Below are 13,975 nucleotides of genomic sequence, written 5' to 3'. Positions count from 1 at the left end.
CCACTTTTCAATCTGTTTTTCTAAGAGAAGGAGGCAATGAGGCTTGATGGAAAGAGACAAACATGGGCTTTGAACTCTGGTTGTACAGCAGTTCAGATTCTGGGTCGGCTACTTCCTTACCTAGAGCACACCACTTTACCTCTCAGGGCCTTGGTTTCTTTATCTGAGAAGTGGGGAAACTGATACTGTGACTTCATAGGGATGTTGTGAACGCTGAATAGGATAGTCCATGAAAACTACCCAGTACCACACTGGATACATAAAAGATGCTCAACAAACATTGGTTCATTCCTCCAAACAAGGAATAAAGAATCCATAGCTGAGGGGATTAGGGAATGCTCTGCAAGTAAGTGGGTTTTGGGCAGGGTGTTGACGGATACATAGAAGTTCATGCTAGTGGTTTGCAGAGTACTGTTCAGGAAGACAGAATAGCATAAGGAAGGAAGTGTGTCTGGGGAATAACATGTGGTTCAATTTGATTAACTAATTAGGGAGCTCTGTATAGGGATGGGCTACAGATATAGCCATGGAGGGCCTCCAAACGCAATGTGAGGAATTATTATAAAACTCTGAGAGCAAAAAGTATCAGTGAGATAAGTAGGGGGCATTGTACAATTGAAGTTGTCCCAATGAAACATTTCTGGCAGCAATATATGCATTAGATTATAGTGGAGAGAGGCAGAGGCCAGGAGACGGGTTAGGACCACTGTAAAGTAGTTCGGAAAAGAAGTAATGAAGGTTTAAACTGGCATGGCAGGAGAAAGGGCATGCAAGTGTAAGATGAGCAAGAAGGGAACTGGACTTGCTCCTTAACTCCTGCCTAGACAAAACCCTCACTTCCCCCGACAGGTCTCTGTGTTGATCACATTAGACAGAATTTTATTTGTTTAAGGGCTCGCCTCCCCTACTGGTCAGGGAATTTGCAGAGAACTGCATTTTACGCATCTTGGTATTTCTAGACTTTATCACAAAGTCTGAGAAGATGTCAGCTTTAGAAAAAAAGTTTGTTTCTTGCGAGAATAAATGTGAATAAATGGGGAAGATAGACCAAAAATGTAATGGCAAGAGGAAAAGAAAAAGAAAGGAAAGTCAAAGATAAGTGCAAAATAAGGGGAAGGAAATAAGGAGAAAGATGAGAGGGATGTGTAGGAACAGCTTGAGTTCATTCACAACTGGGGATATGGAATTTTAGCCATTAAAAAATTAGATTAACACTTCGCTTCTTTTTTTCCTCTACCCCGAAGCCTTCACCCTATGCACTGCTCTTAATAAATAATACTTGATGAAGATGGTGATGATGTGTCCTCTTCATGTTAATCCAGGCAGCTCTCAGTTTATGAATGGGTTCGGTTCCAAATGTCTGTTGTAAGTCAGCTGTTTGGCTATGGAATGTGTTTTTCCTTTGAGACAACGTAACAGTCAGTGGTTAAATTCTCCAACCACTTCACAGAAGGCTATTTAATCCACAAAGTATCAAAATTAGCGTGCTAATGAACTGTAGAGTAGTAATTCCTTATAGGCATATTGCATACTTCTTCATGGTTTGCAAAGAGCTTTCGCATACATTTAAAGAAATGGAATGTCTCTGCATAATATTCTTTTCCATGGAAAAATGTGTTCCAAGTTTTAAATGAGGAGGCTAGTAACGCATCCTCCACCCACTCTGGTCTCTGTGAAACGACTTGGCTTCCAAGGAGAGGCTCCCACACTGCCCTTCCAAGAGGCGCGCGCTCCAAGGGAGACCCCGTGACAGGGAAGCAGGATGGCTGTGTGTCTGCATGGGGCTCACGGTGAGCGGAGTCATCACTGGCCCTCTAGACAGAAGAGCCAGTCGGTATCTAGATTCTGCCACTACCATCTGGTAACCTTGTGTGAGTGTTTGGTTTCCCTGGATGGAGAGTGGGGATAAGGAGGCCTCCCTCGTGGGGTCTGTGGTGTTGAAGATGAGATAATGTGTGAACAATACCTGATACATAATGGATGCTCAAGAACGTTCTGTTTATTCTTTTCCCCACCTGCCCACCGCCACTAAACTCTGAAGCGGAGTGGGTAAAGAGGGGCTCCTGCGGTGATCGTATCCGCTGATGAGCAAGGTGATAGGAACTAGGGAGAGGCTCTGGGGAGTGTTGCCCAGGGGGGTCCAGTTCCCGGAGGGGGAGCAGTGAGGGCTCCAGGGTGCCGAGTTTCCCAGACACCGGCGGCAGCTGCGGTGTTCATTTCTGCATCAATATTGTGCAAAGCTCCGTCTCAAGGGGAACCAGGGCTGGGTTGTGTATTATCAGTGTAACTGATATACCCCCAAATCTCAGTTGATTATCGCAGTGGAAGTTTAGTGCTTACTCACGCTCGCGTGAAGTCCTCCTGCGGGCAGTTTTCCTCCGTGCGGTTTCAGTGATGCAGATTCTTCCCACCTGGTGGTTCTGCCGGTCTTCACCACTTGGCATCAAGCTGGTGGTAGAGGAAAGAAAAAGCGTTATCGGACTACGTGCATTGGAGATTTTTATGGGCCAGGCCTGGGAGGGGCTCACATCACTTCCACTCATATATCATTGGCTAGTGTCAGGTGACCACATAGGATCGCAAAGGACTGGAAAGTGTAGTCTTGCTGTTTTGCCCAGGAAGACAAGGAAATAGCTTTGGTGGTCAGCTAGCAGTGTCTGCCACAGATGAGAGCAGGGTCCTGAGTATCTTCTTGTTGCTACAAATTGATTGCAAGTGAGTAATTATAAGTAAAAAAACCACCTGAGGGCAATGCAAGGTAAACAAGTCAAGCTGAATGCATACCAGAGAATCCACACTAGGATAAATGGCCTGAGTACTTTGTGGGTAAACCCTGACACGTTTGCTAGTTTTCCTTCTCTGGCAGAAATGAAGGAGATGAAACAGATGAATACCAACCAGTTTTCAAAGTAGATGAAAACAGAGAGATGATGATTCTTTGAAGTTCCTCCACCAAGAAAGTGTTGAAAACAATGTCAAACTTAATAATATAAATGAACTTCTGCTATTTCAATCTATTGGTGCTGTCTGAAAACACACAGCCACTTTTCATGTTGTTCTTTCCTTTCTCTGAATTACTTAACACACTGACTCAAGGTCTGTGTATTCAAGTCACACCCAGAGCTGTGGTTGATTAGGACAAGTTACCTACCTCCTAACCTTCTCTGACTGCTCTTGTAAAAGGTCCCAGAAAGAGCATGGACTTTGGAGTTTAATCATTTAACAGGTCAAAGGTATTCCTGGCCGCTGCTCTGTTCCAGGTGTTAGAGATAAGACACAGGATGGCCCCATGAGGAGCTTACAGTCTAGTGATGGAGACAAGAATATAAATGAGATTAGTGCAGCACCGGCAGCACATTCATGGGATGATGGCTCCACAGAGTAAGAAGTGCTGAGAGTGGAGGGTGAGGAGAGAAGGGGAAAGTGAGGGGTTGCCTAGCAGCAGAGATGAGGGTAGGAGGGAGCCAGAACACAAAGGATCTTGTAAGCCATGTTATCCTATCGTTGACTGCGAGTTAATTTCACTCTGGTGTGCAAGCCCAGTGAGCTCAGAGGAACATTGTCTATTGATTTAAGAATCATGCCAATTTATCTGCAAAAATGGCTTCCCCAAACATCTCTGTGTGGTCTTACTCTATAAAATTATATTAGCAAAATGCGTGTGTGTGTGTGTCTTCCAGAGCATACAAACATTTTTCAGATTACTGGCATGGAAGATATCTATATATCAGGGGGAGTAAGTGAGAGTTACAAATTATGTTCCCTGTGTTCCCTGGGCCTAGACTTGTAAAATGATTTCTTTTTTCTAAAAGAAAAGCTGCTCAAAACCAACTTAAAATACAATCAAAACACATTCCACTGGAAGTTTGGGGGCATTTCATATTGCATTGATTTAAATACTGGTTTAGCAGCCAATAACTAAAAAGCAGTCACTTTGCTTATTCCCAAAGAGCAGGGAATGGGATCATAAAGGGAGGGAAAATAACTAACTGTCCAGTATAACCTAAGACATTGCAGTTACGCAATAAACATGGGATCACTTGGAGAATCTGTCAATTCGGGAAGCATCTAATCGTTAGAGCTATTCCCACTCTTGGCTTCTCGCTAGAACCACGTGGAGAGTTTTAAACCATTTTGATGCTCAGGTCACACCCTGGACAAATTAAATCAGGATCTCAGGAAGTGGGAGCCATGCAGTAGCATTTTTAAGGCTCCCCATGTGATTTCAATTCACAACCCAGTTTGAGAAGCACTGGTCTACTAGACAGGATTACCAGGTATATGGAAACAGCAAGTTCCAATTAATCAACTCAGTGAATTTCGATCACGTGCCAGACACTGTGCTTGGTCCTGCGGGCTAAGACACAGGCCCTGCCTTCAAGTGTGTCACATTGTAGAAGAAGGCTGGAGGATGCGGGGGGTGAGGGGTTGGAGACTGGGTATGGATGTTGGTTCAAATGCGCACCAGTGAAAGGAAGAGGCCAATGTCCTGGTAACTATTCGATAACAGTCATGTGTTGTAGCTGGAGAAACTGGAACATAAATCTAGAAGGATGCACTAGAGGAAACATTTTTTCTTAGATGGGGATGAGAAGCCAGGAAACTGGCTTCCTCCTTGTGTAAAGCACCCCGTTACTTTAGCCTATCTACTCCGGCCTCTGCTAAGCATTTTAAAGGAAAACAAAATCCAAAAGAAATCAAGGAGGCTTTTTAAAAAATTGCTTAAAAACAACAATGTGTTTCTAGCTAACATAATTTGTTTAAAATATACTATAAAAAGAACACTCACTTGAAAAAACAATGTTTTTCTCTTAAATGTTTTGAACTAAAGAGCTCTGCCAGACAGCAGACGAGATTTTATTTTATAAGCCAATGGCAGCATTCTCATAGGGTTGTAATCTGTAATATTACAAAGATATTGACATTTTTTGATCGATATCTGATAAATGACTGATAAACCACACTGATTCTTATTTATTTATTTATTTACTTACTTACTTATTTATGGCTGCGTTGGGTCTTCATTGCTGCGTGTGGGCTTTCTCTAGTTGTGGTGAGCAGGGGCTACTCTTTGTTGCGGTGCCCGGGCTTCTCATTGCGGTGGCTTCTCTTGTTGTGGAGCACGTGGGCTCAGTAGTTGTGGCACATGGGCTCAGTAGTTGTGGCTCACGGGCTCTAGAGTACAGGCACAGTAGTTGCGGTTCACGGGCTTAGTTGCTCCGCGGCATGTGGGATCTTCCCGGACCAGGGCTCGAACCAGTGTCCCCTGCATTGGCAGGCGGATTCTTAACCACTGCGCCACCAGGGAAGTCCCATTTTTTACTTTTTTTTTCATGGGGTGGACCACTCTACACCTTTCCCAGAGTAGTATCTGTAATTGCACTTTCTTTTCTCTTTTTTTAGATGAGTAAATATCATGGAAAGAGCATGGGTATTGAGCCCCGGTTCTGCTCAGGACTCTGGGACTGTGTTTCCTTGTCTGTAAAACAGTGACAGTAAGTGTTTGGCTGAAACGCTAGAGTATTAACTCTAACAAATGTGAAAGAACCATATGCAGGTTTTTATACTTATTAAATAACAGCTGATAAATGTACGAGTAGGGGGGACATCACTCCTTATTCTTGAAAGTACATTTAGAATATCTACTTGATATTATTATGTGTTCTCCCTAATCAGCTGTGCTCAGGTATCTTTCTCCATCATCTGGAAGAAGCCATGGTAATGTCCACTAATACTGAAACAACAGATTCATACAGAGTTCCTGCAGTGCTGATTGGGGCGGGGCCAGGGGGGAGGAATTTCTAGGTATTAGTGAACAAAAGCTAAATCAGAAAAGAATGTAACAGTAGTTTAGCAAAAATTTTACATGTTGCACAACAATTTAAAACATAGGATACTTTATGTTATAGCTTATAGAACACAACTGGATTCTCAAATATTGTCATAACTAACATAAAATCAAAAGTTAACTTTTATAATACAATGTCTTAACTAATGAAGTCCTCTTATCTTGGTGATGTATAGATTAGTTAATAATCATTTTATTTTATTTATTTTAAAAAATATTTACTTATTATTTATTTATTTGGCTGCTCCGGGTCTTAGCTACAGCACGCAGGATCTTCCTTGTGGCATGCGGATCTTTAGTTGTGGCATGCGGGATCTTTAGTTGTGGCATGCAGGCTTCTTAGTTGTGGCATGCATGTGAGATCTAGTTCCCGGACCAGGGATCAAACCTTGGCCCCTTACGTTGGGAGCACGGAGTCTTACTCACTGGACCACCAGGGAAGTCCCAGTTAATAATCATTTTAAAAGGCAATCATTTCTAGTTTCCAGGAATAAGAGGTCAGCCTCATTTGTGTATGAATTCTCTGTGAGTTGACTCATATCTTAATAGACCTTTCAACTGGATGCTGGTGTTTTAAATTAAAGCATCAAGTCAGTTTATACATCTGGCCTTACTTGGTGGTTTTCTAACTTGTCAATGGTATATCTTAAATGTACTTATAGTCATCATAGTTCAAAATAGCCACATCCTTAAATAATAATTTTTTGAGAATATAGGTTCTTAGAAATACACCCGCTTCAGTTTTTGTTGTCAGATCCTGGGCTGAGGAGGGGCTGGGGAGGAAAAGAATGCCAAATCTGCGTTTCGGGCCATTGGCCACCTCCCAGAGCTGTTTCAGTGTCTCGATTGTGCTGCCAAAGGGAAGATGGGGATGCAGGTGTCCACACTCTCATCCTCTCCTGCCAGCTGCAAACCTCATCACAGTTCCTGTGAAGTCCATTTCCACAGATCAGGTTTCTGCCAGGGAAGAATTTAACAATCTCCTACTCCGCTTTCCACCACCAACAATTAGTTTTAGCAAATGGTTCAGGCCACTGCCTGGGTTTACATATGATTTCTATTCAAAAAAAGACAAACTCCCTACTCAGACCAGACCCACATGCTGGACACTTGAGCTCTCCTCGTAGATATAATGGAGTTGAGGCAGTTTCTATCTTTCATTTAAATAAAAAAATCACTCTCACATTTGAAATCAAGTTGGCTGTCTTTCCTCGCTGGGTTAGCCATCTGGTAAGGGGGGTTTTAGGAGGATTTATGTTCAGGCCAGGAGTTTAGGAGAAAAAAATCATTATCCTTTTGTCCTTGTGTGCCTTACTCTTTTAATGTGGTCAAATTTTTTTTCTTTTTTAATGTTTTCACAGCAGGTTTCCCCCCCGCCCCCTTTCAGATAACACATATGGCAAATAAGTTAAATTCTTAATACATTTTACAGTCAAAATTTGCTTTTTTAGAGTTGTGGATCAGAAAAGCACATACCTGATTGAGGTCACTACAGCTCATTGTAAAACAGGAGAGATTCAAAAAGTTTACTCTCTTGATCTACTACATACTTGTGGTTCTTTTAACATTGCTATGTTACTTTTCAGGGTAAGGTCAGTTTCCTTTCACGTGTTTCAAAGGCTTATGATTGCCCCACAGAGAGGGATTACAACTTAGCGTGTCCAGGGATCTCACTGTTCTATTTAGTTAAGTTTTTTGAAAAACAGACCTTGATGGCTACTATCTATCTAGTCACTCCTCTGGCTGTTTTCGTCATAGATAGAGGCTGATTATATCAAGCAGTTAAGAAACATGTTCAGAACACCCACCTCATAGTAACCATTCTTTCCATTACATACCTTCAACTTCAGAAAATCGTAGGTAACTCAAAGTTATGTTTCCTGGAATTGAAGGTAGCTGAAGAGTTCATTCTTGTTTTGTGGATGAGAAAATTAAATTTCAGAGAAATAGGTGATTTTTTTAATATGCCTGCCCGCCTCAGACAGAGTGGAGAGGGGGCTAGAACCTAAATATTCTTTCTGCCTTTTGTAACTTTATTCATTTTCCAGGTTCTATGCATTGCATCCTTGAAGACAATTTTTTATGGTAATGACAATTTGCAGGAAACCATGCATCTTCGGAAAACACTCATTTGGGAACTGCCTAGATCTCAGTTAGGAACCTGTTGTTAGTTTAGATGAAGCTCACCTTTTGTAAGTCAATAACTAAGTAAATTAGTATGTAAAACATACATTAATACGTATGCATAGTATGCATAGTACTCTAGACTCATGGGGAGTATTTTCTTTTTCTCTTCCTAAATAAAACACCTTGAATTCATTTAAACATTTTAAGATAAACATTTTGAAATCAGTTTGATATTAATTTTCTCAAAAAGAAGGAAAGAAGGAAAATCAGAGAAGTTTATGGCATGAAAAACCTATTAAATGGCTTTGTGATGTGTCAATTTGGCTGGATTGAACTAAATTTCCCAGAGTCCTCTTTCTTGTATGGCATGAACCACACGGGAGATTTGGAAGCAAAAGGAAGCAGCAGCTATTTTGTAGCTAACACACACACACACACACGCACACACACACACACACACACACACTCACACACACACACACAGGACTGCTGATGTGCTGACTCACCCTGGAACAAAGCAGTGGCTGGGCTTCAACTGCCCTACCGCCCCCTGGGTCTTCCTTAGCTTCTCTGAGTCTTGCGCCTGGTGTGTTGCTTTAGCTCTATGACTAACGGCCCTGGTTTCTGCAAGTATTAGTATTCATTTTCTATTGTTGCTGAAACAAATTATCACAAACATGGTACCTTAAAACAATTTCTTGGGAATTCCCTGGTGGTCCAGTGGTTAGGACTCTGAATATCCACTTCAGGGGGCCCGGGTTCAATCCCTGGTTGGGGATCTAAGATCCTGCATGCTGCACGGCACAGCCAAAACAACAACACAACAAAAAGTTTCTTATCTTACAGTTCTGTAGGTTAGACATCTGACATGCATCTCACTGGCATAAAATCAAGGTCTTTTATTCAATCCCATGTTTTTTTTGATGGGGAAAAGAACTTTGCATTAGTGAAGCCCATGACAGCAGCATTATTTCTGTCAAAGCTGGAAAAAGGTAAATTGTGGGGAAATTTTTATTTTAAACACTTTTTCATGATTTTCTTCTTTAAAATCCAGGCAGCAATATGAAAAAATAAGAGAACTATCCTTTAGATTAAACACCTCGAATATGAAAGTGTTTGTATTAGTCATAGGCAAATAACATATCCCCTTAAGTGTTAAGTAAATGTATAATCATGGGAAATGAATTTGCACAGCTTGGGGTTTGGGTGAAATTACTGACTTTTTTTTTTTTTTTTCTTTTAAGCAATGAAATTCTTCATGAAAGAGGTGGGATTTAAGTTTCTTTGGTAATGAATTAAGAAAAAAATTGGTTTTGGCAGGAGGGTTTTTTTTTTCCCCTAATGTATTTCAAATCCACTTAGAAACATCTAGATTAATTCCTGTCCCTATTTTCTATCCTCCCATCTGAATATAAATGAAATGGAGTCAGAGATATACAAGTGCAATCAAATCATGCAGGTAGTGTCGAAAATATAGTAATGTAGGCATAGTCACAGAATTCCCATATGTAACTGGCACAGACAAGTCTTCCTCATGTGAATCTCACAGAGAAACATTGATCATTATGCAGAATTGACTAGAAATATGACAGTCCGGAAAATTTTTGAAATGTGGTGGATGCCCACCCTTTACACATTGGAAAAATCACGTCCAATTTATCTTCTTGTCTAACTTCATTCAAAACTGCTGCATGCGTTGCTCAGCTAGTGTGCTGATTCGGTTCCCAGAAGAACACTGCTCCCTCCAAAAGCACTTATTTTACCACCCACATCCTGGCTGGAGGCCCCCTGGGACACTGGCTCTCCTCTGTGATTCAGGAGTGGAGTGTGAACTCAATCTGCTACACACACAATGGCACATTCTTGGAGAATGGCTGTCTAGACCCGTTTCCTTCACACAGTGGCTCAAGGGTCTTTTTATGGAGCGATTACTGGATGCTAAATTTCAGGTAGTGGCTTCTTCAGCTGATTCCTTACCCAGTTCTGACAGTGGCGTTGTAAGTGGCCTTATTCCACAGATTAGTGTGGTTGTTAATGTGCCCATACACATTAGCTTTAAAGTGAGTTTTCTGGCAGCTGAAGCCTTTTACCTCTTACCTGTTCTCTCTCTAGAAATGAAGAGGATTTAGTCTCTACTCCTTGCTCTTTTGCAGGGGGGTGGGGGGTTGGTCTTCTGGACTGGGGTAAAAGCTTTTGGGGAAAAATAGAATATTCAAAACAAGTCCCAGACACCTAGATGCTCCAGCTAGCATCTGTGGGTTTTGAACTAGTTTGAGGAAGTCCAAGTATCTAAAATGACAACTTATGCCTTTGAATTCCTGAAACTCTGTCCATGGCTCCACACTTATTAGCCAAGCAAATTCATTTCCTTGTGCTTTATTTTATCTATCTCAAAAAAAGAAGTGGCCAATCAGTAACAAGAGCAAAATATGTGTTAAGAGTAAGGATAGAGAGATCAGAACTCAGCAGGGAAAAAAAACCCTAAAACTATTCATATAGTTAAATACTGTGGCACATCGTAAGATAATACATATTTCTTGGAGCCAGAAACTATGGCTTACCTATGTTTGGTTTAGGAAAGCCTACTTCCTCCTAGTATTGTAAAAGTGTCATTCTACATTTTCTTCTATTGCTTTTATGATTTTTTTTTGGCTTTGATTTTTAACCCAGCTGTAATATATTTTGGTACATGTCTTAAGATAGGTATTATGTCTGATTATCTCAACATCAGTTATTGAATCCTCTTCCAATTAATTTAAAAGATACTTATATCAAATTCTAAATTCCCCCAAACACCTGGGTCTGTTTCTGGTGTATTGACTTTGCCAGTACCATGATGTTTTAGTTACTATAGCTTTCTATTGTGTTCTAATACTTGGTTTATCAAATAAAAACTGCCTTGCCTATTCTTTTAGAGATGAGCTATAGAGTCAACTTGTCATATTTATTAAAGAATTCAATTTAGGTTCTGATTAAGAATATGTTGCATTTATAGAAGTATCTGGGGCAGTTGGCAATTTCATATTATTGAATGTCCCCATGCAAGAACATGGTCTATTTAGGTGCCCTCTTGTGTCTTTCTCTTCTTGTTCAGTTAGTACATAATCTGATTACATTTAGAGAAGAAACAAAACAGAAACAAAGCACTCCCATGACGCTTGAATTCAGCCAAACCACAAGTTCCTTTTGTGATTGTTGTTCTAGAAGGGGTCATATTATTAAATGTGTTAGTTTTTTTGTTTTTTCTTAAAGATTTTTTTTGTTTGATGTGGACCATTTTTAAAGTCTTTATTGAATTTGTTACAATATTGCTTCTGTTTTATGTTTTTTTTTTTTTTTTAGCTGGGAAGACTGTGGGATCTTAGCTCCCTGACCAGGGATCGAACCTGCACCCCCTGCACTGGAAGGTGACGTCTTAACCACTGGACCACCAGGGAAGACCTGAAATGTGTTAGCTTTTAAAATTAAAAAATAGATATGTAATTGCTTTGGCCATTTGCACATATAATGTCAGTCCTCTTGTATCGCAAAATATCACTCAATAAATACTTGTTATTAGACAGGAAGTGTTGAATATTTTTTCCAGGCCTGTCAGCTTCTACCTCCGGTTTTATAACACTTCTCCTTATGGTCAGTAGGGGGCGCTCCCGCAGCAACAGGCCCTCTTTCAGTGCCACTGAATTCCCCAAAATTTCAAACCTTAGGAAGTACTGGTTTATAAATTATCAAATGCAGTTCTCACACATTCTAACAGACTCACATCTGTGGGCATTTTATGTAGAAGACAAGTAATGGGAGAAGGTGAGGTCTTCAAAGTGTCTTGTAATCGAAGAAGGCCTGTATTATATAAGCACAGGAGGCTGAAAGGGATTATAACAACTTGTGTTTGGGCTAACGAGTGGAGCCTCTGCTTTTAGGGGCTGTTCTTTTGAGCCCTGGTGCCAGCAGACTACTTTGTGAGCTGTCAGTTTCCTGATCTTAGTCCTCTAAGGGCAACATTTTTTAAGTGGTGCTTTAAATAGGGTAGCGGAGCTCAGGAGAGCAATGAGTTGGAGGCTATGGAAGGAAACAGGTCTGGTTGCAGACAAGCCTACAGGGAAAATTTTGATTCTCTCTACTGGCTTTGGAGCAGTTGCCCTCATTGTTGAGGGTGGTTATGTTCAAAGAAGTGTGCCACTCTCCACCTCCCCTACCAGGCTGAGCTCAACGCTTCTTCCTTATGCTCCCAAACCATCCAGAGTTTATTTCTACTTTGCAAATATCACATTTTGTGATATTCACCTGTGTATCTGTTGTATCCCCTCTACGTTAAGATACGTGAAGGCAGAATCATGTTGTGTTCGTCTAGCATAGGGTTTGGTATACTATAGGCAGTTAATAATTATTTGATCGATGGGTGACAGAAAGAAAGGAAGACAGGTAGAAGGAAAGGAGGAAAGAAAAATGTGTCACGGGGTGGTAGATTGATATCATAGGGTAAGTGAAGTTTTAAACTGATCCAGAATCTGGAAATAACAACAGTAACAAAACACACAAAATATTACTGGGTATAACCCAATACAAATGATAATAACAGGAAGCAAATGGTTTCTAATGAGGTTAGTAATAATATTTGTAATAGCAAATATAGAATGTGACCATAACTACCTCACAATGAAATAAAGACCATTTGATATTTATGTATAATAGATTCCAAAGTTTAATTGCATAATGTAAAAGTATCCTTAAAAATAGTGAGGTTCTAAAAAAAAAAAAAAAATAGTGAGGTTCTAGAATGCAGTATTCCATGTACAATTTTATTAAAATCATTCATCTTACTGAAACTGAGATATTGAACAGTCAACTCATAATTCCCACTGTGGCTCTTATTTGAGTGGAATTTTTCTTATAGTGCCCTCTCTTAATAAAGCACCAGAAAATTATTAATTGAGGAGGTTAGTTCAGGTATTCACATTCATAATTCCTTGGGTTACCTTTCCCAGTAATACTGTGAACTTTCCTTATCCTCAAACAACTGCACATAAGGGTATTTTGAGAGTCTTCATTCTTCTGGATAGTTCATTATCCAATAATCTAGTCTATATGAATTGTTCTTAGAACACCTAAGGTTAAACTGGATGATATAAATGCTGTTTTGAGTAGAACAACTCTTTTTTTTTAAATAAATTTATTTTATTTTATTTATTTATTTTGGGCTGCATTGGGTCTTCGTTGCTGTGCGTGGGCTTTCTCTAGTTGTGATGAGCGGGGGCTACTCTTTGCTGTGGTGCGTGGGCTTCTCATTGTGGTGGCTTCTCTTGTTGCGGGGCATGGGCTGTAGGTGCACGGGCTTCAGTAGCTGTGGCACATGGGCTCAGTAGTTGTGACTTGCAGGCTCAGTAGTTGTGGCTCGCGGGCTCTAGGGCACAGGCTCAGTAGTTGTGGCGCACGGGCTTAGTTGCTCCGCGGCATGTGGGATCTTCCCGGACCAGGGCTTGAACCCGTGTTCCCTGCAGTGGCATGTGGACTCTTAACCACTGCTCCACCAGGGAAGCCCAAGAACAACTTTTTAAGATGCCCCCACTCAAAAAGTTCATGCTTACTAATTTGATAAAAATAATTATCTATTTTTTCTATACAGTATTGACTTCCTATATTTACCTAAATGAGCAGTTAAAATTATGAAAATCACCTGAGTCAAAGATTCATCTTGACAGTAAAAATTACCAAATGTTGTTTGATACATTGTGTTTCATTAACTTGATACAATACATTATTTACATAAATTTGGTATAACGTTTTCAAGTCCAATGCAAATATAATCATCTGATTTTTTGTGTGTCTAGTGTGATGCAGTGAACAGAAAGTAGGTGGACAAAATGTTTTTCACTGAAAAAAATTCAATTAGACAAGTATTTGTTGAACATTGACTTCGGAGGTAGAACCTTCTCTAGAGTATAGGGGTTCCAATTCCAGCTGTGCCACTTAAAGTCGGAGGAACTTAGGCGTGGGACTTTACCT

At 40.5% G+C, this 13,975-nt stretch overlaps 1 protein-coding gene and 1 long non-coding RNA gene across 2 annotated transcripts in view; one reads left to right on the top strand and one right to left on the bottom strand.

The window, feature by feature from the left end:
- LOC309666548 overlaps positions 1–12,713 on the top strand; it is a 31,192-nt gene extending 18,479 nt beyond the window's left edge. Inside the window, exons 2-3 of the long non-coding RNA XR_014267169.1 lie at positions 5,404–5,495; positions 11,318–12,713. This is a non-coding gene — a long non-coding RNA (uncharacterized lncRNA). The remainder of the gene's footprint in view (positions 1–5,403; positions 5,496–11,317) is intronic.
- CEP162 (centrosomal protein 162) overlaps positions 1–13,975 on the bottom strand; it is a 221,251-nt gene that overhangs the window by 125,104 nt on the left and 82,172 nt on the right. The window lies entirely within an intron of this gene.

The sequence above is a fragment of the Balaenoptera physalus genome (assembly GCF_965194825.1).
Source record: "Balaenoptera physalus genome assembly, chromosome: 9".
Lineage (NCBI taxonomy): Eukaryota > Metazoa > Chordata > Mammalia > Artiodactyla > Balaenopteridae > Balaenoptera > Balaenoptera physalus.
Note: the sequence above shows the minus strand (reverse complement) of the source record. Positions and strands in the feature narration are given on the sequence as shown.